The sequence below is a fragment of the Elaeis guineensis genome, chromosome 11 (genome assembly GCF_000442705.2).
Source record: "Elaeis guineensis isolate ETL-2024a chromosome 11, EG11, whole genome shotgun sequence".
NCBI classification, from domain to species: Eukaryota; Viridiplantae; Streptophyta; class Magnoliopsida; order Arecales; family Arecaceae; genus Elaeis; species Elaeis guineensis.
In genome coordinates, this window is record NC_026003.2 from 12887942 (window position 1) to 12912702 (window position 24761).

The 24761-nt window shown below is 34.0% G+C and overlaps 1 pseudogene; it reads right to left on the bottom strand.

The window, feature by feature from the left end:
• Positions 1-22987: 22987 nt before the first annotated feature.
• On the bottom strand, positions 22988-23500 carry LOC105061220 (syntaxin-121-like; annotated as a pseudogene).
• Between the last annotated feature and the right edge of the window lie 1261 nt (positions 23501-24761).

The following is a 24761-nucleotide window of genomic DNA, read 5'->3' on the forward strand; positions in this document are numbered from 1 at the left end:
ATATACTATCCTTTACCATAGTCAGGGTAAGTTATCAATGACAGTGAAATTACTCAACATCACCATCAATATCTTCCAACTGTCTGGTAAGGAACTCAGTAAGATCAATGCCTGCACCTCATCATTAAGAAGTAGTTTTAACATAGCCAACTAATTTAGGATCTCCTGAAAATTATTCAAGTACTCTGAAGTATTTTATCCAACCTTGTACTTCAAGTTCACAAGTCTTCTGATCAGATAGACATTATTCCATGTATTTTTTTGCTGATACAGATCCTCCAGTTTCTTTCAAACCTGGTAAGCATATGCCTTTATAGCAACATCATGGATCATACTCACATCAATTCATTGTTTGATCGTACCATGACTTTTCTATTCAACTTTTTTCATTCATCAGTCTTTACATTATCTGATATTTTTTCTGTAATTCAATCAGCTCAAATAAATCTTGATAATATAATAAATCCTCCATCATCATCCTCCATAAAAAATAATTTGATGAAGTTAATTTAACCATACTAGATTTATCCTCCATTTTAATTAGCATAAACTACACCAGCTATCTAACCACAGCTAGAATAGCAATTGTTAAGGTAAAAGGATCACAAACACACTTATGTCTAAGATAAATTCTACCTTCTATGTGATAATTAAAATAGGTAATAACTCAATAATATAAAATCCAGTGAATACCAATATAAAGACACCATATTTGTATTGTGAATCTTTATTATAAAATAATAAGATTACTGTAGATCTTTTCTAAATCAATTAGAGGCTATACAAATATATCTTCAAAATTAAATCTTGATTTTTATAATAAAATATTCATCATCAATAAGATAGATTTTAATGATAAACAAGAACAGAGAGCAGATCTCACTAAACATAGATATTTAAAATAATTTATGGAGAAAGTTTTTCAAAGATCAAAACCACTCAAGTTGTAGCTCTCGATGCTAGAAATAACATATTAAAATTGCATCAAAATTGGAATAGAATCAATCATCCAATCATCAGACAAAGAAGCTTATTTTTTGAATCTTTTTTCTCTTCCTTGCTATACCGCTGCTCTAGTTTTCTACATCATGCTTTTTCACGTTTAGCTGGTTTTCCATGCACTTGGCTCTAATTGCTTTCACATGCCCCCTTGCCTCCATTAAATAGGCCAACCAATGAGTCTTTTTGGACTCTTCTTCCTTTTTCTTTTATTTTAAGAAAATACAGCCCCACATGAGGAGAGACTATCCAACAGGATATGATGCCTCCATGCATAACAAAGTGGTAACATTATTTGACAGTGAACAAGTGCGATGAACGCCACTTCTATTTTCTACCATTCTTTCTAGGTGATTGTTCAGTACAATGGATGAGGTTTTCTAGATCTAGAAGCGTCTAAGCTACAAAGGGGCTAAGTAGCTATCTAAACCTATTTCTCTAGTCATCAGCACAGTTAAAATTTGTGATAGATCCATCATATATCGTGTAGACTAAGTAGAGTTTGAGTAGCCATGCGGATAGTGGTTTATGCTCCATCCAAGTGTTGTGCCAAAAGGAGATTTGGTGGCCATCATCAATGCATAGTATGGAGAGGAGCTGGAATAAATCGTTGAGCTTGGCTATGTTCCTCTAGAATGGTGAGGCAATCCTGATCAAAGAGGGAGAAGGGTCACCTGAAGTTCTCCTCATATAGTATATCCTTTGTATTAGTGGACACCATGGGCAGTCATTGTTATTGAAAAGCTTATACCACCAATTAAGGAGTAATGCTTCGTTGGCTAGGGATAGGTTAAGTAAACTCAAATGTCCAGTTGACCAAGTATTTAAGCAGCTTCCATTGCTTTGTCATTTCAAGAAAAACTCTACATATTTTATCAATCTTCTTTGTGATGGCCACGGGATCTAAAGAATAGACATCCAGTATAATGAAATTGATTAAAGAACCAAATTCAATAACATAAGATGACCTACAGGTGATAACGTTCTTTTTTTCCACCTTACTAATCTCTTGCTAATTTTGTCTGTTAAGAATCTACACTCAGATGTCTTGAGTGAGTTATGAGGGAGGCAATTGAAGCTCACCAACTTGAGAGCCCGGGAACTTAGATCATCGTCGATTTTATCCTTTGATAAGTTTAAGCTAATTATATATATTAGTTTTAGAGAAGTTGATTTTCAAGCCCATGAGTAGCTCGAAGAAGTATAATATCAACTTTAGTATGGGAAGATGTTGCTTAGAATGTTTGCAAAAGATCAAGATATCATCTGTAAATTAAATACATCTTATCTCGCCCACAATCTCAGATGGTCCAATCCTGATAATTAGGTTTGTTGAAGCTATCTTTCTAAGGATCCGATCAAGAACATTTGCCACCAATATAAAGAGAAGAGTGGGATATTAGATTTCCTTGTTTGAGTTCTTCCTGCTCATGAACCACTTTTCAATTTGACCATTCATAATGAGGGCCAAGCTTGAGTTATGTAGTATGGTGATTATCCATGAGATCCATCTCGGACCAAAACTCTATTGCTTGAGTATATCCAAAAGAAATTTCTAAAGATGATATCAAATACCTTCTCAAAATCTACTTTGCACAATATTCTTTTGCTTTGGGATTGCTTACAATACAATATAATTTTGGTGTCAGTCACATAAACTTGAAAATTGAGTCTGCTTTTGACAAATGCATTCTAAGATGGAGAGACCAATGTATCAATAGTTTTGTTCCACCTTTTTGCAAGAATTTTTGAGAAAATATCTCGATGATGGCATGCTCAAAACAAATAGGTCCAAAGTCTTTGACTATTGTGAGCCCTAAGCATTTTGCAATTAGAATAACATTTGTAAAGTTGAAGCGAGAGGCATCTGTGGCTTGATGCTGAATTGCATTGATGGTCTTAATCGAATCTTCTTTATGCTATATCTCAATATATTTAGTAGAACAATATTAAGAATCTATCAGGACATGATAATTTATTTTTCTAAATATAGCCCCCCTAATTTCTTCTGCTGAAATATCCTTCTCTAGGAATTGAGATCATTTTTTTCTTTTGGATAAAGACCTTCCCATGCTACTTCAATGGGAGTCACCTTTGTGAGGCCGAATAGCAAAGATTATAAATCTTGAAAGCATTATGGATGTCCTCTTCATCATTGATCCATCCCTCATTATCTGAAATTTTCAGTATCAAATTCTTATGACATCAATTGGAAGCATACAGATGAAAGAATTTAGTGTTACAGTCATCTTCTTGAATCCATTATTTATAAGACCTCTGATGCCAATAAGCTTTTTCTTGAAATAATAGCAGCTCTAGTTGTGTTTTGTATGTATTATGCTCCCTTTTCTCCAAAACTGATAGAATTCTTTCATTCTTTAATCTCATCATGCACTTCTATGTGATGCAGAATATGATTCTTTCTATGCGATATATTACACACTTGAATAAGACTCTAGTGTTATAGTTTAGATCATAAATATCGTAGTTTTTTAGTGATGTTCTTCTCTACATTCAGATATCTTGGGGTTGAAGACCACCAAAGTTTAATTAATTGGCTGAAGTCAGTCTAAATGTACCACAAATCTTCAACATGGAATGGAGTGTTGCATTTTTTATGGAGGATTTTTGAGACTCCAAGTTAAGGAGAATTGGGGATGATCAGATATTGGCCGAGAGAGGATTGAAAAGCTAGCCAAAGGAAAGATCATGTGCCAATCAATAGATGTAAAGCATCAATCTGGATCAGCAAGGCTTAAAAGGTCCTTAAAGTTCATCCAAATAAATCATCGGTTGTTTGCATTGATTCCAAGCAGTTCAAGATCGTGGAGAATTTGATTGAATTTTCTCACTTCTGAGGCATTGCTTTTTGTATTGATCCTATCCAAGTCTAGTCTTGTAACATTGAAGTCACTTAGAATAATCTATGGGTCCGAGATAGATTGCTTAATCAGCCTTAATTCTTCATAAAAGGATGCACATTCACTCTAATCATTGGGACCATAGGCATTGGTCTGAATGTATTTTAATCCATTGCTTTTGAAGATGATTTCCATGCTAATAGATGAATGCCAAGTATGAAGAGAGAGGCTTCAATGTCCAATGCGTTCCAACATGTTAGTATGCCTCCAAGTGAACCTATAACGTTGCGAGCATGCCATTGATCGAAGGCATTGCCATATACTAAATGGATTAACTATGGGTTGAGAGCTTGGCATTTGGTTTTCTGTATGCATACTACCCAATAGTTAAAGTCCTTCAACACTAGTTTGATGATGCATCTATTGGAAAGGAGTCCTATGCCTCTGGCATTCCAGCATAATATTTTCATTGATGCTAAGTGAGTAACACAAGTGATCAATTGGAAGGAGATACTAAGAATAGTAGCAGCATGAGTGAGAGAGTGGCATGATAAGAGTGCATGGCGATACATAAGAGCCAAGTAAGTCATATATGCATGAGATTGAGACTATAAACAGAGAGCATTTTATAACAAAGCACTACCAAAATGCAACCTTTAAAGTAACATAAAACATCAAAAGGTACAACCATATAAGAAATACAAAATATAGTCCATATAGCCGTACAAATGCGGTCTCCAAAATGCCTTTTGTGTGAGGATCAAGATATTGTAAGTAAGGTTGGAAGCAATGATGGATTCATTTCATTGATTGGGCGTACTTTCATCAGATTATTCCAACCACCTCCAGTAGGTTTATCCTTTTCATACATCATTGTATTTTTGAGAACTTGAATTTGGTGATGGAGGACTTTGCACTATTGTCAGATAGGATGAATCTGCACTTCATCCCCAAGGTTAGACTCTTCCATGACTAGTACCCTGAGTTTTTTCTTCCATAGTCAAAGACTTTTTTTAACCCCACGATTCATCATGCGGACCATGGAGTTGTTTGACATGGCCAGTAAGTGAGCAAGTATTCTTTCAAATATCTTAGAGACCAGGATGGCCTTTGCCAAATCAATGGGCTGACTTGTAGGCTTGTCAGGTTTGCAAAGCATCAAGGACTGGGCAATTGAAGGGGCTCGAGGTGGTTGTTTAAGTCAACCTCTTAGATAAAATTAAAAAAGATTTGAAGTGTAAAGTTTGAATTTAAATTGCACCTCTATGATAGGCTTTACCAATGAAAGGCAACCATTAAGATTTGAAATGGGTGGAGGCATGGCTGGAGGATATGAAGCATTATGTTTGAGCACACCTCATAGAGTTTTGGTAGTCGATAATGAGACGACGGTCGATTGGGTAGTTCTAGATTAGAATCGAGCTGTCACTGATTAGAACTCCTATTTCTAAGATTGTGCTACTCTGGAAGCTGTTACGCAAGCAAGAATATGGATATTATTCCTTGCTTCTTTGGTGATGGGGATTGGATCGGCCCAACAAAAATTTCTAGTCATTATCACGGGATCATGACTATCAGAGGAAGAGAGATTAGCAAAGTTTGACTCATGTGGGGATGTGTGGTTAACAATGACTCTGATATTTTATGTATAGGGACCAACTGTAGCATCTACAGAATCTAGAATCAAGGCTGGGTCTTCAAAGAAGATGCTTAGATCAAAACTAGATAAATCCTCCCATTGAGTGCTAGATCAACTTGCACGGAAGGAGATTCTAAATCTAACAGCAATATTTACAATGGCTTTGGGATGCCAACAGATTAAGGGGAGGTTGAGAAGGTTGATGCTTACTTTGAATTTAAGGTTATGGGGCATGTAAGTTCTTGTTTGATCTCAATGATTGACAAGCAATGTAAAGCCTCACCCCTTATGTGACCTAGTGCCATCATCATTTGCACCACCTTATTAGATGGACAAGAAAAAAAATTACTATATTTAGCCAATTTTCTAGTTGTCCATGAGCCATTCACTCTAGCTTTGTGAGCCAAGGTGTTGCCTACATCATTGACCTTAAATGGGTTGACGAAAGGATTGGACAAAGGCTACACTAGTAAGGTAATTAGATGAGATGTCAGCCATCTTAGCAAATATGCAATGCAAGTCTTTAAACGATGTTCTTGGTTAGGTAAGGTGGACATATTTTCATGAATTGATGATGAATGTTCAGGGTGATATCCCAATGATTTGAGGGAATGGTGACTATGGTTGACACTGATATGGAGAACTCGATGTATTTTATAGGAAGTGTTGAGCAGTTAATAGAAATGGTGAGTGAGAAAGTGGGGGTAAAAGGTGATCTATATGTTCTGTAGAATCCAAAATTAAGGTATTTAAATATTTGATAGGATTACAGCAAACATGCTTAAGATGGCCTACTTATCACATCTGTAGCAATGCCTTCCTTTAAATAGATGTAAAAGGGTGAAAGAATTGTGGATGGTGAGTTAGAGGCCATACGTGTAGCCACTCTCTTACCTAAATTGATAGGACCACTCTCATCAGCTTCAATGGAAGAATTGACATCTTTCAGCCGCCCTTAACCCCATTAGCAAAAGAACATAGAGTAGTAAATATGATAAAAAGCAATGGCTAAAGTCATTAGAGTTTCTCTTTCACTGCTCACATTTGACTTTCCTAGAAGTAACTTTGATCCAATTCCTATTTGGTGGAGTAGAGGTTTTCAGCTGACGTGTTGGAAGATCAGACGAAGTATTATGAGGGTTAATGGGAAGAGGGAAGAGATCTAGGATATCGGTTGTGTCTTTGCTATATCTAGAGGAGGAAGTTTGCCCATTGAAAAGTTAGATGCCCAAGGGGCTAAGTTGGCACCAATGAGTGGGGGGAAAATGGTATCACTTTCCAAGATAAGATGGCTGTACATGGAGATTATATAGTTCAATGGACCTATGTAAGCAGATCAGCCTCTATGTTCATGAATGTATAAGAGTGTATGGGCTGAGATCTAGCGAGACCATAATGATACGGTTGTGATTGTTCGAAGCTGGTTGAAGGATGGTGAGTGTACAAAGATGAAGGCCATGAGGGAGACTGGCAGCCTTGAGAGGAGGAGAGCCTCTCCCAACAACTGTTTCTCTCAGAAAATCCAAAGCTTCTCACTCTATCCATTCACAAATGAGTGAATTTAGTGATTAGATGTTTCTTTTCTTCAAAATACCAATTATGTTAGAAGACATGAATATACATTGCCTCGTACTCATCTACAATCTCATGTTCATCAAATAGAATCAATCTTTATTACTTATGATCAGGTTATTTTGTCTAGAATATAAGAACTTGACAGTGATTCTCATGTACTCATCTCTATGCTCACATGAGGTGGCTGAATTCCTTCCCAATAAGGCCTCTCATGGAAGACAACTTGCCTTCTTAAGTTGTTCGATGACTCCACAAATCAACATGTATATAGAGAAGGAAGTGGGATCATCGATTGGTTGATGAACAATCACTGACAAGAGGGTTTTGATCATAAGTAGTCTTTTTCCTTTTATCTGGAATTGTTATAGTTGTTATAACTAGATAACCTAGCCATTCTAATAGAACACCATTGTTTGGGGTTGTATAACCATTATATTTCATTAGGGAGGGAAACTAGTCATATGGTGGGATCTGGTAGAGGATGTGAGAAATCTGATGGTTCTAGTCTACCGCTGATGTTTGTAGTTGGTAGCCACTAAGATGGAGGTGGCACTCCGAGTAAGTCTTTTTAGTAACATTTGTGAGATTGAGTAGGAGATCGTCCTCGACTTATCCAGGATGGAAGTGGTATTCGAAAGATTATGATTGGACAAGTCCTAGAGCTGCCATACTAAGAAGTGTTATTAGAGTATGAGATCGATGACTATGCCATTGAGAAATGGATGGTGGTGATGATCACCCTTATCCATCTTATCTGCTATGCCAAAGTGTGTCATCTGTGGTGCTTCCACCTAGAGATCATAGTCTATCAAAAAAAATTAGGTTCTCAATAATGGATCTTGCCATCCACACCAGCTTTTGGACTTGATCTCACTCAAGCTGTTGTGGGATCTATCATGGTGGTGCAAACATATGATTGGGAGTCATCAGTTGGTGTATCACCTATGGAGCAGACTAAGGCCTAATTGAAAGTTTAAAGCTTGATAAGTAGTGGGCTCTACTTGGGAATCGGCCTAAAGGCTAGGCTCAAGTCTAACTAAATGAAGTGGTACCTTAGGCTGAACCATCCTCAAGTTGAGTAGGTCTATATTGCTTGCCAAGCAATTAATCAGATAAACAAAGAACAGAGAAAAAAAATAGCCAATAAATTTTGTTTAGGTCATTCATTGAACTTTAGTGACAACAACATATGAGGCATTGTATCCAAGCTTGAGCTCAATAGGCTTTTTCTTTATAATAGTTTCAAGCCGCAGCTTGGATGATCAAGGCTTGAATAAGAAGGCAAGGAACATGAAAATCGGACTCATTTTTGTGATCAAATCAAGACATAGATTTATGGGATTGAATCACAACAAGAGCAAAAAATATTAAGGGCATGTTTCGTTGTGATTGGAATCAAAATCAGAATAGATTGAAATAGGAGTCAAAATGGCCATAACCTTCAATGTATTTATTTTGTGATTGAAATAGAATAGAAATAGAATTTGAATGCTAAGAGAGAGTAGAAATTAGATTCTGAAGGATTGAAATATTTTCATTCCTCACTAGAATTGGAATAGGAATGAGACTCCTCCTAACCAAATAGTAGTTCGAATGAGTGACCCTAATTTCTCCTCCTAGAATTAGAATGGAATGGGACTCTCCCAATAGATGGAATGGAAGCCACTCATTCCATTTTCATTTTAGAGTCTAACACCTCCAACTAAAAATGTCTAAAAGTTTTTAGTTTTGATACTATTTAGGATTGAGCCAAATGCTTGTATTGTAAAGAACTCTCTCTCTCTTGTATGCTGTATTTTTTTAGTGACATTGTATGTTGTTGTATTTTTTTCTATGATGTTGCATGTTGTGGAATTAAGAGAGAATCATATAATATAATGGTTACAATAACTATGAGATGAGCTTACCATCTAAGTCTATATGCATATAGTATTACACCACATACAATACATCATATTATAATATGTACAACCTAACTAACTTAGCCATCTCACTTTAAAATTTTATGGAGGAAATCTCATCCTCCAAATCTATGCTTTGGGGGTCATAGGACCAGAATAAACTTGTTATTTTGATAAATTTATTTTTTATCTATATAATGCAGCTCAGGATTATTTCAAAGTTAGACTCTAATACTGCTTAATAAAATCCTCATGGAGTTATTTGTTTTATTATTCCTTGACTTCTATTTTTTTTGCACTTGCTCCCTTTCTACATACATAGCATATGAGTTAAACTTGCACAACTAGCACAATTCTTTTTTTATTTTAGTTATCTAGATTTTAATCATGAAATAATATGGCACTTTTTTCTTCCTATTTATTAAATTATTCATTTATTTTTGAAGGAGATAAGAACGTAGCATTATTGTCCTCTTGGTAAGGACCATAACTAATGGAAACCTCAAAAAAGCATTTTAAAACTTAGTAAGGATGTAAAGTGGAGCAATGTCTAAAAGAGATTAAAAGACAGATAAAGAAGAAAAGGAGGAGAGGGGGGAGAGGCGATGGAAGTAAAGATAGGAGCTTCCTAGTAATGAAGTCAATATGATTTTCCTCGATAGATAAAGAGATGATGCTTGATGAAGGTTCTGCGCTCCTCAAACAGATAGAATTAGAGATCATAGTCCTTAAAAATTATAGAAAGGAGTAATAATGGCCAACCATCCATTGTTCATCCTTCCTTCAATACTATGTACCATTAGGAAGGTATCCCTAGCAGGTGCCCCGACTCATGCTGCAAAAATAGCCCTGCCTGAAACTCCATTCTCCCTCCCTCAAAAGGCCTCCTTTACTATACCTAGCTCCAAGAAAATTTGTTCATAGCTTCTAACTCATTTTTTCATCTATCAAGATAGAGAGTGGGAGAAGACCACGAACTCATCGGGCTATAAATCAACATCTTCCTGCCACAAATAGAAGCATTTTTTCTCATTCAAAATCAATGCTTGCTTCAGATATAGAGAGTTAGGACATTTTAAGATGGAATATTATAGAAATGGCCTTATTTGTTTCTAGTGCAATGGTAGAGAACTCTATGCAAGGCGATGTGGAGCAAATAAAAAAAATGAAGATGGAGCATAAGGAATCTCTATTCATTTAGGAGAGATCTGAGTCTCTTAACTTTTTTTTATCAAGAAAGAGTCTCGTGTTAGAAGATTCAATGTATTAGAGAAAGCTGCTACAGTTCAGACTCATCCTGCTTGAGATGGTGTATCCATAACTTTAGTATTCTAAGTTAATAATGCCCTGTCAAGCCTCTTCCTTCATCATGACTGGGATCCTTTGGATTATGGCTATAAACTTTTTTTGGTGCTCTTTCCTTTGTGGCAGAGTCTCCTTCTTGCTTATAGGTAAGGCCTGAAGCTCCATGGAATGGAATATCTTGATTTGGCCTTAGTCCATATGTGATGATGGTGCTCTCATATTCTTTAAATTATAGCTAAGCTCTCTCTTTTTGAATTTATGTACCTACAAGAGATCCTGATATCATCCAAAAGATTCTATCCAAATTTAGTCTTCTAGAAAGGATCTTCCTCTAACTTTGGTAGGCAGAAGCTCTTTGTGTTCCTTGCATTGGATGAGATTTCATATAGAATTCTTGATATTATTGTCGATGCCACTTATAAAAAGCCCCTACCTTTTGATCTCCAATCAGATTAAACTGAAAAGTGAAATGGCAAAGTCATGATTTGCTATTTCACCAAGGTAGCTAGTCTTCTGATCATGATTTGGGCTCTCAACTATTCCTTTGGAGGAAGAAGGGAGGCAACATGGTGGAGGGTCATCTGATTTGATGTATGAAGATTTGGATCGTTCTCTATAGCTTGAGGGAGATAAGGTTAGAGAAAATATATTTTTATTGATAGTTAGGCTTTGGCTACTTTAAAAATTATTCAAACCCTTGATCAGCCTCCTTTTGTGCTTTTAGTTGGTCAAGGTAGGTCAGAGAGAAGGAAAGATGAGGACTTGGCTGTTGACTCTGAAGGAGGTCCAATCTCCAAGCCTTATCATAGCTCTAGAAGATTGACATCCTATGACTATTTTGGCCTCCATAACTGGAGTAAAGAATAAATCGAAGCTTGTGGACCTTGCTAAAATGGAGGGTTATGAATTGGTGCTAAGATTGATATCCTCTTTCGACTCAAATTCAAATTTTTCAATCCTAAAATCTATCACCGTCCTTGTGGGTGATAGGGTCGAAAGTCTTTCCAATATGATATCCTTCACCCTAATTGAAAGGACCGTTACTAGAGAAAGCTATGGCCGCCCATCCTACTGTATTTTCTCTCCTTGACATCTCCTCTATAACAACTAGAGACATATTAATTGTCTATCAAAATATCTCAATTGCTTTCCTTTTCTGACAGAAACTTCAAATGCTTTTATATCATTGAAGGACCATTCTCCTTTCCAAGACTAAGCTTCACCTGTAACAACTACCCGAGAGGTCATTCCTTACTCTCTCCTCTTGATAGGGTTAAAGAATACAACTTGGTGCCTAAGTCAACACCCATTCAGCCTTTATTAGTGCTTAGTCAATAGGGACACTAATGCCACTTAGCAAGTGACACTAACACCAGTCAGTAGGGGATATGATGGTTGCTTCTCCTTCTCTAAGCCATCTATCAATAGAGCATATTTGAAAGGCTCTAGTAGCCCCTATTCCTAAAGTAGAAAAGAAAAAAAGAGGACCTCAAGAGCTAAGGTGGTAGGTGATGTTAAAGCAGAATGTGCCAAGCTTCTCTCCACCAGAGAAAGAAAAAAACTTCAAACCCCTCATTGCCGCTCCATAGCATTTCCAAATGGAAGCTAGTGGAATGGGGCAATTCTTGTGGTTTCTACTTCTCAGAGGTGATTGTCGATGAAGTGATCAAGTCCCTACTCCAGTTAGAAAAGTAGAAAGTTGCTATAGCTCCCACCTAATGATGCCTCTTCTCTGGTCTTATTGTGAGATCATGAAAAAAATGGATTCAGCTTCATCCTTCGATCATCCTTGTGATTCCTTCCTCACCCCCTGGCTCTATCTCAAAGAAAATATATTTTGCTATTGTAATTGGTGCTCTTTAAATCTTATTTTTTCTACTAGTTGCAGTCTTCTAAAATTAATATGATAGATACACAAGTTGTGCTTCAATGGTCCTCCAATTCTAATGAGGTCGAATTGGATTTTTTTGTTTTGCATCAATGGCTTTTTTATTATATTGCGGCTTTGGTGGTTTTTTGAGCTAAATATTAGTGAATCTTCTGATGCAACATGATTGATCTATAATCTTTTATGATGATTCTATCTTGGAATATCCCTAGACTATGGCCTTTGCTAAGAGGCATGCGACCAAAGATCAATTGTCTCAACCAACTATGATATTTTTTGATCAAACATCTAAAACCTCTACTCCTTGAGATACTTTCTTGAAATCCTTGGAGTGGTCAAATTTTAAATTAGATCCACCTTAACACTACTAGCCTCTCGATAAGAATATTGATGGGATGGAACCAAAGATTCTTTATGATGAAGAAATCATACATTAAGCATTTCTCCATTATTGATGAATTCTATTGCCATCACTTACAAAAATCTTCTATCATTATAATTATCTATAGCCAAAAGGACAAACCCTTGAGGCTATTTTTCTCTGATGAATTAAAGGATGCCAAAAACAATCTTCATGGTCCTTAGTTCATCGGAGGTGTTTTCAACATTAACAAGTCAATTGGGATAGAAAATGTGCTCATGAAAGTGTTAAAGATAATATCACCTTTGAAGACTTCATATCATCTCTTAATCTCATTGAATTGGAGCTTAAAAGAAAAACTATAACTTGGAGCAATAGACATGAGCAACCTTCACTGGCTACATTGGATGGATTCCTCATCTCTTGGAATGGGATGAAATATTTCTGGCTTCCTTTCAAAAAGCACTGATAAACTCAATTTTAGATCACATCCCAATCTTGCAAGATCTTCATATTGGGAAGTTGGTGAACAAAGGAGAATGATATTAATAAATTAGTAAAAATAATTGAAAATGCATTAGGGGATCCTTAAATGCAGCAGCAGTTGGATTTAGAACCATAGATGATTGTGAGCTTCATTCAAAAAATGGGTTTCTGTGAAGAGAATTGTAATGAGAAACTAAAATTGCTGCATGATATTGATGTCCTAGACAAAGAAGAGAAAATTAGTGAACTTTCAACTATGAAAACCATAACTTGTACAAAAAAAATATGAAAAACATAATTAGAAGCATCCATAGATAGCCTTTGAATGAAATTTATAAAAAAGAAGAGCATTACTAGAGATAGAATGAAATCACATTGTTGAAAGTAGAGGATAGGAACACCTCGTTCTTCTACAAGGTGGCATTTTGTGGAAAAGAAGGAATATACAGCTCTAGAGGATATTTTTAATCACTTTCATGCCTCCTTTATTGACTTGTTTGCTCCTCTTTAGGCCTAATTATTTTTATTAACTAGAGTTTATTATATTAGAACTAGACCTTGAATCTTAATTCTAATTGCCACCTTTTCCATGGATGAGATTCATAGTGCTATCTTCTCGCTCTAGGCAGCACTAAATCCCTTGGAATGGATGGGTTTCGCCTATTATTTTTTCGAAGATATTAGAACATCATCAAAGATGATCTTTTGGTTCTTTTAGAGGGCTTTCACAAATATATGCTGGATCTTTCTTGCCTAAATTTTGCTTATGTAACTTATGTAAGGACCCAGATCCTTGATATTTATCCATGCATGAGTCTTAAAGCAAAGAAAAAAGAAACAAATAGTTGAAGCCTCATGCACTTAGCACGTGAGGCAGAAGATGCGAACTCCCAATGGAGTTAATCTTTCTTCCAAGTTCGAACGAGAGAGTGATTCTAGAGCCAATTGAACTCCAATTAAGAGCCTAGAATCTCCGCTATAAATCCCCAGTCGCCTCCCTCAAATCTCTGGCCAATCACTGATGAAGTTGTGAAGGATTAGAGGGCTCTTTCCGTCAAGTGATTTCTAGTGACTTATATCGATTCATCATCAAATTTGAGGTATTGATCTATCCTTCTTCTTCCTCTTTTCTTTCTTGAACCCCACGAAGCTCTTGATGTCGGATTTAGCCACTGGCCATCGAATTTCATAGGAGATAGGATCTCCCCTATTTCTTCTTTCTTTCCTTCTATTGGACCATTTGTCATTGTCGTGTATGGTCTTTTTTAGTCGCCAAGGGCCAGAGCCATCTCCTACCGACGTCGCCCAAGGTGTTGTCGATGATGGCCATGGCCATGGGAGGTGGGTCGATTTAAGACCCCTTCCCTTGTTTCAACGAAGAAGAAAGAGACAAAGAGAGAAAGAGAAAAAGAAGGAAAAAAAAAGAAAAAAGAAAGAAAAGAAAGAAAGGGAGAGTTTTCTCTCTCTTTACTCCCTTGTTTATCTTCTCTCTCCACTTTCTCTCTCTATAAGTTTCTCCTTTATTTTCTCTCTTTATAATTTTCTCTCTCTAGATTTTTTTCTCTCCTTATCGATTTCTCTCTCTAGCAATCTTATGGACCTGTGAAAGGTCCAGGTACTTAGACAAATTCAGATCTTGATTGATCCTATGAGGATCTTGGATTTATGATATTAGGATCGTTCATCATAATTTTCACTGTCTCTAATCATTTATAATTTTTATGTTTGATCTTGATCACATAGAGATGTGACTGTTTGTATATGTGTCGAGCAAAAATACTTTGATTTTGAGTTCATAGATCGAAGGATTAATCAATAGCAATGTTTGAGCCAGAAATAGATAGAGGTAAGAGTCTCTTTATATGATCACCTATATATATGATTTTTCTATATTATGCATGATGATATATCTCATTTCATATCAAATATATAATTTTTTATTATATTTGTACTATATGTTAATATTTTGATTGTAAGAAACATGAGATGTGATGTTTAGAAATTGAACAAGAAATGTAATACAAAATCAATGAAAGAACTGTTGAATGTATAAGGATCTGGACTCACTACAAAAAAAAAAAAATTCGAGAACCCTTTTCTTTCACTAAAAGCCAATGTCTATCATCAAAAAATATTTTGATAATATATTACCATCACTAGTCATCATAAATACTTCTCTCATAAAAAATTTATTAGTAATGAACCGTTGATGATGGTATATTTCTGACCATTAATAGTCCTAAAAAATGATATTAACTGTCGTTATTAATATATCAGTAAATGAAGAAAATGGATGAGAATTTTTTTATGACAGCAAGATAGTCATTGCTAAAATATTTTTTATGACAAATTTTTATTGGCCATAACAAAATAATACAATTAGTGATGGAATAAAAATGATCATTAAAGACAAGCATTTATGATGATTTTATTTTATGGCAAAAGATTTAAAATTTTTGTAAATAATCTATCAAAATAAAATTTTTTTGTTGCTTTGCAAGTTAGGATTGTGCCATCTCTATCTATATTTATTCTAACTAGATTCGAATAAAGATCTTATGAATTCAAGATAAATATTTTTTTAATATATAGGTCTTTATAAAGGATCAAACCTAAGACCTATTGGATATTTGCCTACTATTTAACTACTATGATAACATTAACTTTTAGTATAAAATCATAGTTTATTATACTTACTTAAAATATTTTATGTTATAAAATATTTTCATTTCAAATATATTATGACATATTTTATTTTTTACTAATTATTTTTTTATAATAATTTAATCATCTTATTTTTTAATGCCGTTTAAAAGTAGATAATTTATGACTCTTTTTATTTAGATTATAATTAATAAGTAATAGTATTTAATATAAAATACTTTTTAATACTTTATATTATATATTTTATTTAATTTAGATTGATGATCTAAATTCTTAGTTAAATCAATTTTTATGAAAATTTTTAGTAATTATGTTTTAAACTATTATCTAATTTTTATATGTTGCTTCCAATATTGATTATATATTTCATAGTAAAACTTATTTTTTTCTAATTGTTAATTTTTTTTAACTCATATAACTTATTCATTAAGTAGATCGGATCAAATCAAGTTGAAAATAAATATTTAGTTCATCAAAAAATTCTAACTAAATATAAAATGTGTAATCAATTTTATTAAATTGAATTCGATTGGGCATATAAATTTTAATAGTTTAATATATTTAAAAATCTATCACATTTTCAATCAAAATCATATGGTATTATCAAGTTTTCAATCAAAATCATATGGCATTTCAAGTAGTCATCAATATGTTAAGATCTTGACAACTAATAATGATGACTGAATTTTACCATCATAAATAATTTTTTTGTGAGGTGTTAGTACTCTCTCATTATATTTTGATCATAAATGAATACGTTATTTGTGAAAAAATCTTAATATAGTCAATAATATACTGAGTTTTTAATGATTAACAATGATGACTAATTTTTGGTCCTTGTAAATAAGATACTTTCATAATAAATTTTATATTTTTAGTGATATTCAGTTATAAATAATATACTTTTTATGAGGGTGTGGATTCATTCATCACTAGTATATTGGTATAAAATTGGTGCTAATACTTTCCTCCAAAAAAATAATATTTGTGACAAAAAAATCCAATATTTATGATGGTATTTTAAAATAGTCATCAATATATTAAGATCTTGACAACTAATAATGATGAATGAGTTTTATCGTCATAAATAAAGCTTTTTATGAGAGTGTTATGCTTTCTTACTATATTTTGGTCACAAATGAATATGTTATTTGTGAGAAAATCTTAATGTAGTTGGTAATGTACTGAGATTTCAACGATTAATAATGATGACTAACTTTGGTCCTCGTAAATAGAATACTTTCAGAATAAAATTTATATTTTTAGTGGCATCTGGTTATAAATAATATACTTTTTGTGAGGACATGGATTCATTCGTCACTAGTATATTGGTATAAAATTGGTATCAATGATTTTCTCTAAAAAAATAATATTTGTGATGAACAAATTCAGTATTTGTGACGACATTTCAAGTTAGTCATCATTATGTTAAGATCTTGATGATTAATAATGATGACTGAGTTTTGCCATCATAAATAAAATTTTTTATGAGGGTGTTAGTGCTTCCTCACTACATTTTGGTTATAAATAAATATATTTTGTGTAGTGACTAGCCATGATATGGATTGCCAATTACGAGCCGAATAATGACACATTGGATTGCAGTCATGAGCTGAATCATGACACTCTGATTTGCCACCACGGACTGAAGTGAGGATATTTTTGGTTTGCCACCGTGGGCTGAAGCATGATATCCTAATTTGCTACTACGGATTGAAGCACATTATTATGGATTGCCACCACAGACCGAAGCATGGCTAGTATGGATTGTCATCATGGGCTGAAGTATGATTTATGATTTATCAGTCACGGGCTGAAGCATGATCATGATTAATCCAAATTGAAAGATAATGATTGATTGAAAAAAATATACATGAAACATAATTGATGAGTTGTATAAACATACATGTAATAATTAATTATGATGAAGTTGTGATAACATATGATTTGTGATATATATGTTCACATAACTAATGAGTTATATTGCATGCCTAACACGAGATGTTATGATTTATGATTTCTCTCCGATATTGCTTATTCATTATTTATGCCTGACCGTAAAGCTAACAACCTCAAATTTTTTTCTTTATAGAGTTGTGGGATGCTTAGCATTAGTGGGTTTGAGCATGAAATTTAAGTAATAGAGTCCTTAGTTAGTTAGTTAGTTTATTTTCTGATACCAAATAAATGTTTCAATCTTCTAACCTTATTCAATAAAGATGGATTAGTTTGGTTTGATAAGTATAGCTAAAATTTTATATTTCTTTTGATATTCTTTGGATTGTTTATTATTTAGGCCATACATGATCTTTAGGGCATCACTATAGGGTTCATATGGCTATGTCGTATGGTCGAACCAGGTGTTGGGTTCAGGGCATCACAACTTATATAGCTCTTATTCCTAAAAAGGATGGCATCCTATCTTACTCATGACTTTTCCCTATCGTTTTGCTAAATAGTCTCAACAAAATTACTACAAAAATAGTAGCTACTAGATTAGCTAAATTTCTTCCTCAGTTAGTGGATGAATCTCAATCAACTTCCATTAAAGGGAGATGCATAATTGAAAATTTACTATGTGCTCATGAAATAGCTTTTTATTGTAATAAATTGGATCTCAAGGGTATTCTATAAATTGGACTTTGGAAAGACTTTGGACAAGTGAATTGGTAAGTTCTTATAGCTATGCTTTAAGATAGAGGATTCTTGTACCACAAAAATTAGAAAAATTACTGACTGAATTTTGTTGAGCATCGAAAAATCCAACTCCTGTATTCACTTGCTGACATTTTTTGCAAGCATCAAAAAATTAGGTGTTCTATGGTGCTTTAAAGCATGGCAACTTATAATGTATAAAAGAATCGACGGAACTATTTATCCCCATCCTCTTCCCCAAATCGGTATCCTAGACTCTTCATCCTATTTCTCTCCTAGCCAACTCTTCCTCCTCTAATCTGGCCTCCCTGTGTCATCATCAAGAGTCGAACTTTTTGAATCGAACTTTCTCTCATCTCTCCAGTTCTCTTCCATCTCTCTGATGGCCAATATAAATAGCAATGGCAGATGTTGGAGGTGACACCAACTTTCTCCTTCCATCTTTCTCTCTCCAAAATCTCCTATAGCTGCACCCTAATATAGTGGTCCATACCTTTTCTTTATCTCTCAAATGGCTGTTTGTTTTGAATGATGCATTTTTTATAGATCTAATATTTAATTTCAATTTCTATAATACTTAGATCTAATGTTTGATCTTCAAAATCTCACTGGATATTTGGCCTTCTGCCTTTCTATTTTTCTTCTCTTCAATCTCTACTAAAATTTTGAGTCATTTAATTTGTGATCTTGCTTTTAATGTGTGATTTTGCTTTCTTTACATTTAGCTATAATGAATGATTCAATTTCTATGTAACAAAAAAATTATTTTTTATTGTTATATCCTATAATATATGTGATGTTGAAATAATCACACTATTAACAATGGCTTGGATCACTAAGACTTAAACTCTATGTCAGTTTATACAGTGGTGAATGCACACTTGACCACTCTTCTAATGCTATTGTCATCATCAATTTAGGATGTTATAGCACAGTCTTGATTAGGTGTTCTTCCAACACGTTCACATTGTAGTGTACTAAGATCACATGTTTGTCAGTAAATGTATAGTTGGATGGGCTTTTGATTCATCAAATATTGATGGATGACTATAAATAAGTGAGCTATTTTGTTTTTCTTAGTTTTTTTTCTAGACTTTAGTAGGAAAGTTAGTTTTTGCAAGTAATGTTGAGATAGAAAGCCTTATTGAGATAGGTGGAGGCGATGCTAGCTATAGAAAAATGATTAGTCTTAAGAATTAGGTTTGTAAGCCAGTTACAGTAAGGTAATTCAGCATTGTAGTTTATAACAAATAGTATTAACCTAGTTTGCTTGTAGTTGAGTTGATCAAAATAGTTAAGAGGGTTTTTATGCTTCAGATTGAGGAGCTTTGTTTGAGCTTAGCAATGAACAAAGGGCAGGATGGTGGAGGTTTTGTTGATCAATTATAACTGAGCTTAGATTGAGTGCTTGTTCTCATTATGATAGCATTGAGTAGAAACTAAAAGAAATGGTGAATCTACCCAATGTTCCTCATTTGTCTCCAACTAGTGGAGTGCAGGTGGTATGAATATGAATAATTGTGTTACTTCCATGGGGAAGATGTTGTTTGTTTTAACAATAAGATTTCAACCTTCTCCAACAACATATGTCTCTCCTAAATATCCTCAAAAAATAAACGTAATTCCTACTTAAGATTTGTTTGGATTTCATATTTAGTAGCTTAATCTACCCATTGATATCTCTTTTTCCCCTCAAAGTACAAACAAAAATTTAGAATGCACTATCAGCTAAAAGGGACTAAACTTTGCCTTGCATGACTTAGTTAATAAGTAACTATGCCTCTACCTTTACACTCTCAAGGGCCATACATTGGAAAGACTCCATTTGCACAATTGAGCTTTTCAGTTCGGTTGTGTATTACATGCTAATGTATTAGGAGCAAAGATATATCGAATATTAAAGTAGAATTTTTGAAAATAATTTAAGAGATTGTTTCTCTCTTAGAGAACTATAAATCAAAGGTTATAAGTTTTGAGTTGGTTTAAGGATAATTGAATTCTCACGGTTACTCAGAGACCTTCACAGTCACCAAGTTTTCTCTAATCAAGGGAAAAAGCAGTTCATGTCACTGGGAGTGCCCAAGAGCTACTAGCTGATCTACATTATGCAATTTGAAGTCATGATCTTCCAATAATTTTTGGGCAAAACTTACCTAATGGTTATAAACACTCCCCAATTATGAAATTGTATGTATCTTATTCTTATGGTTGTGGTTTTACAAATTAGATAACCTTAATGCAATAAAAAACTATGGTTAGCTTGTCACAACTGGGATAAATTTAATAACTTGATATTCTAAATTTGTCCTTATCCATTAAGAAAGTGACTTCTAAATTTAAAGTAGTATTATTTTGATATGATTGGATGGATATAAACTCGTCAAGGGGCTTAAAGCAAGATACAAATGGTTTATACTTATAAATATTTCAAGATTGACACATACTGATGTATTATTAAAGGATAATCTATTTTTTTCATCTCAAGCTCATCAAGTATTTTTTATACCAGACTCGAAAGATAAGGAATAAGCCGTTGTTATGAGAACGAAACCTAGTGACTTGTATAATATGGGAAAAGAGTTAGAAGTAGAGAATAATGAGACTTATACATAGTGTATGTCTTCTAGTCTTGTCTTGACTGATGATCTAAATACTACAAGCTTGATTATGATAGATATTAAAGGAAAAAATATTGACTGATTCTTAATTGATAAGAGATATTCAAGATATTTATATTTTGCATGAAATATTATATTATATTATCAAGTTCATTTAGTAGATCTTGCTTCCTATTAGCAATTCAATCAGTATTATATTTATTATTTGATAATTTATATTAATTGATTTTTATTTCTATTTGTGAATGCTAGATGATATCATGCCTCGATGTAGATAATTTAATGTGTTGAGTTACAATTTTTTAGAGTAGATCTTGTTATGATCAACCCCAACAGTCGATGTAGCCACAGCAATCTGAGGTCGGTCCTTCATCATTCATGCATCAGATCGAGGCTGGTCTTTTCTTATCTATGCAGTAGATCGAGTCACAGCATGATCTTCCTACTGATGAGAAGATTAGTTTGGATGAGATGCACATCTAAGATAATTTAATAGAAATATTATATATTTAAATATTAATTTTTATTGATTGATTCTTAATATATTTTTTTTATTTTATATATTTATTGTAGATAGATCCAGGAGAGGAAGGATTAGACACGAATCCATACAGATAAAAGATATCTGACATTTAACTGAGGATGAAAGGGTCGACATCCAGTACAGTTAGATGGTGCATCCCATCAATAAGGTTGCCAGATTATTGACGATCTTTTTAGGGATGATTGCACAGAAGGATTAGTTTGTCGACCCTTGAACTATACGAAATAAAATGATATGCTTCCTGCATATAAGCTTTAGCTTCTACGAGTAGTACAGATAAAAAAATAAATTAATAATGTATACTAATTTGTATATAGTCAATTAACTATATTATTTTATAGTTAAATATCCTTCTTTACTTTATTCTAGGATAAATTTGTACTTCCTTTAAATAGCCATGACTAGATGCTGAAGTCCCTCAATCAAAAATAGAAAGAATTTAAGACAATACTGAAGAGGGACTACAAGAAAGAAGGTTTGGTAGAGGATGATATTGCTCGTATTTCTCTTTCTAATATAAATCCTCATCAATGAAGGGACCTTATTTATTATTGCTTCTCTGAGAAGGGATATGTAATTGTATACACTCATCATATATCTTATATTAATTACTAACATACATTATATATATACAAAATATGTCATACTATTTACTTTATTTTGTAGATATATTCTGATATTAGTAGAGCAGTATGAGCAGCTCTATCTATTCCTCATACATCGAGGTTCAAGAGCTATGCACGATACAGATAAGAATTCATGTACTTCTTTCAAGCTCTTTGGCATATTACAAACTCTTTCTTAGACTAATTTGACATAGCTTCTTAGTGAAACTGTGTATCATGTATCATATATCATGTATTATGATACTTATAAATTTTATTGAAACTCTTAAAGTTTGTCAATTAAAATTGGCATTATAAAATTTATTTTTCTATTGATGGATGAGTATGGGAGGGAGCCTAGTCAAATGGAGTTCTACAGGATGACTCATATCCATCGAGATAGAAGTTTTGTTAGTGAGGAGTCGAGATATATATTTATATTATTGATAATCATTTAGTGAATAATTTGGAGATTACTTTTAAGTATAATATTAATATATTTTTTTTCTTGAATATAGGAGAGAGCTTCATCCGTTGTTGCAGAGCATATCGGTGAGTCCTCAACATCTATGGAGGTCAATCTTATTGAGGCTCAGATGATGACAGAATTGCTGGGATCGGACTGTTATGATTGAATGGAGGGTTATAGAGTTGGAGTTATCTCTTCTCGGTTGTTTGCAGTGAGCTGATACACTTAGGATGCACCACAGGAAAATATGAAATAGTCAACACTATTTTTGGCCTTCACCAATGCCTATAAGCATTGCTAAGTGGATCCATGATGCTTCCTAGAGTGTTGTGCACACATTGTCTATGGAGGCATGAAAATTTGATTGTATACGATGATGCTTTTAAGCGTCACAAAACTAGAACATTAACAACAAGATTAGCACCTCTGCATGAACCTCTTGCCTTTCCCCATTGCCACCAAGGCCTCCACCATCTCCTTGTCTGGCTTCTCCTCGATCATCGTGTTGTATTATCGCTCCATGGACTCTCAGTAATTGGCAACAACCCTCTTTCGCAGCTCATCGAAACCCTCCATGAACTCCTTGAGCTTCTTGTGGAGGTCGACGATGATGGAGATGCGGGTGCAATCGGTGAAGGTGCCGGGGAGGAAGCAATTGGTGGCATTGGCGTTGTCGAAGGACTTGAGGCGGAGCTTGATGAGCTTGGCCTTCTTGAGGGCAGTGGCGAATGTCATCATCCATGTGGACATGGAGGTCATAAATGGTGGAGCCAGCATGGAGGGTCTTGGAGGCCTCGTTGGACTTGTGGAGCCAACGACCTCAAAGAACTTGTTCAAATCGGTGCCAATGGTGGTGGAGGATGGATTGTGGCTCATCTGGACATCGCCGCCCGCATTGGCATCCCAGCTCCAAGATCCTCGACTGTTCATTGTATTTTAACTTCATATTTTTATATCTCTCCCAGAATTATTCCAATCTCTGATATAGGACAATCAATTAGGTCGAAGGTGGTTGGGATGACAAGAAAAGAAGAAAGGGGATCCAAGTGGAAGAAGTGGAAACTTAGGGGAATAGGGAGGAGGGGTTTAGTGGAGTCTGATGATGCTTATAAGCATCATATCCAACCTGATGATGCTTATAAGCATTGTTAAAAGCCAATGGAGTCTAATGACACTTATAAGCATTGTTAAAAGCTAGTAGAAGCATCATTAAAAGCTATTATTTATTTAATTTCTAATAAGCAACCTAACGACGCTTTATAAGTGTCATTAAGCGCCATTTATTTTATTCAATCTCTAATAAATGGGAGGAAGATAGTTTTATACTTGTCAATGTTTTAAACTAGCATCAGCAAATAAAAATCGGCCATTTTTCTTTTTTTTCTTGTGATGCCAGAGAGAGTTCTAGCAATGCAGATATTTATGAGATCAAGATGCAGATGAAGGGGTAGATAGAGGCAATGAGATAGAATTATGACACAGTGATATCCTCTATGAGGACTTAAATTGAGTAATTGACATTCGTGATATAGATATTCGTGGACTCTTCTAGTATACATATCTCGCTATATTTATATTTTTGCATGGACTTAATCATTTAATTTATATTATGATTTTTATATCTCAACTATCAAAATTTTTATATCTTTGTTGTAGGTCTTCTATAGTTCCAGTAGTCATAGAGTCGATGACGATCATGCTCCTATGGATCACGATAATCTGATATCTATCTTTTTTTAGTTTTATATAATATATTTTTTTATTTTCTTGTCTTCTGTTATGGTTTGTAATTAATGAATATGATGGACAATATAATCATATTTTTTTAATAAATATACACATTGCATAGTATTTACTATGACTTTATATTGATGCTTGATTTTTATTAAAAATTTTGGACAAGTTTATGTATTTTGTATAGATTTTAATAAATTATTTTTGATTTTTTAAAAAAAATATTGCTGACACTTTAAAGCATCACCAAGTAATAATTCACCAACGCCTTAAAGTGTTGGCAAAGGATTCAAACATATTGACGTGTTTTAAAAGTGTCAGCATGTTGCGCATATTTAGTAACACTTTAAAGCATATGCAATTGCCGACGCATTATTCAAGCATTGAAAAATAAGTTTTTCATGCTTCACTTAGTGATGTATTTTTGATATTTTTGAAAGTGTGCTTATAAGCATTG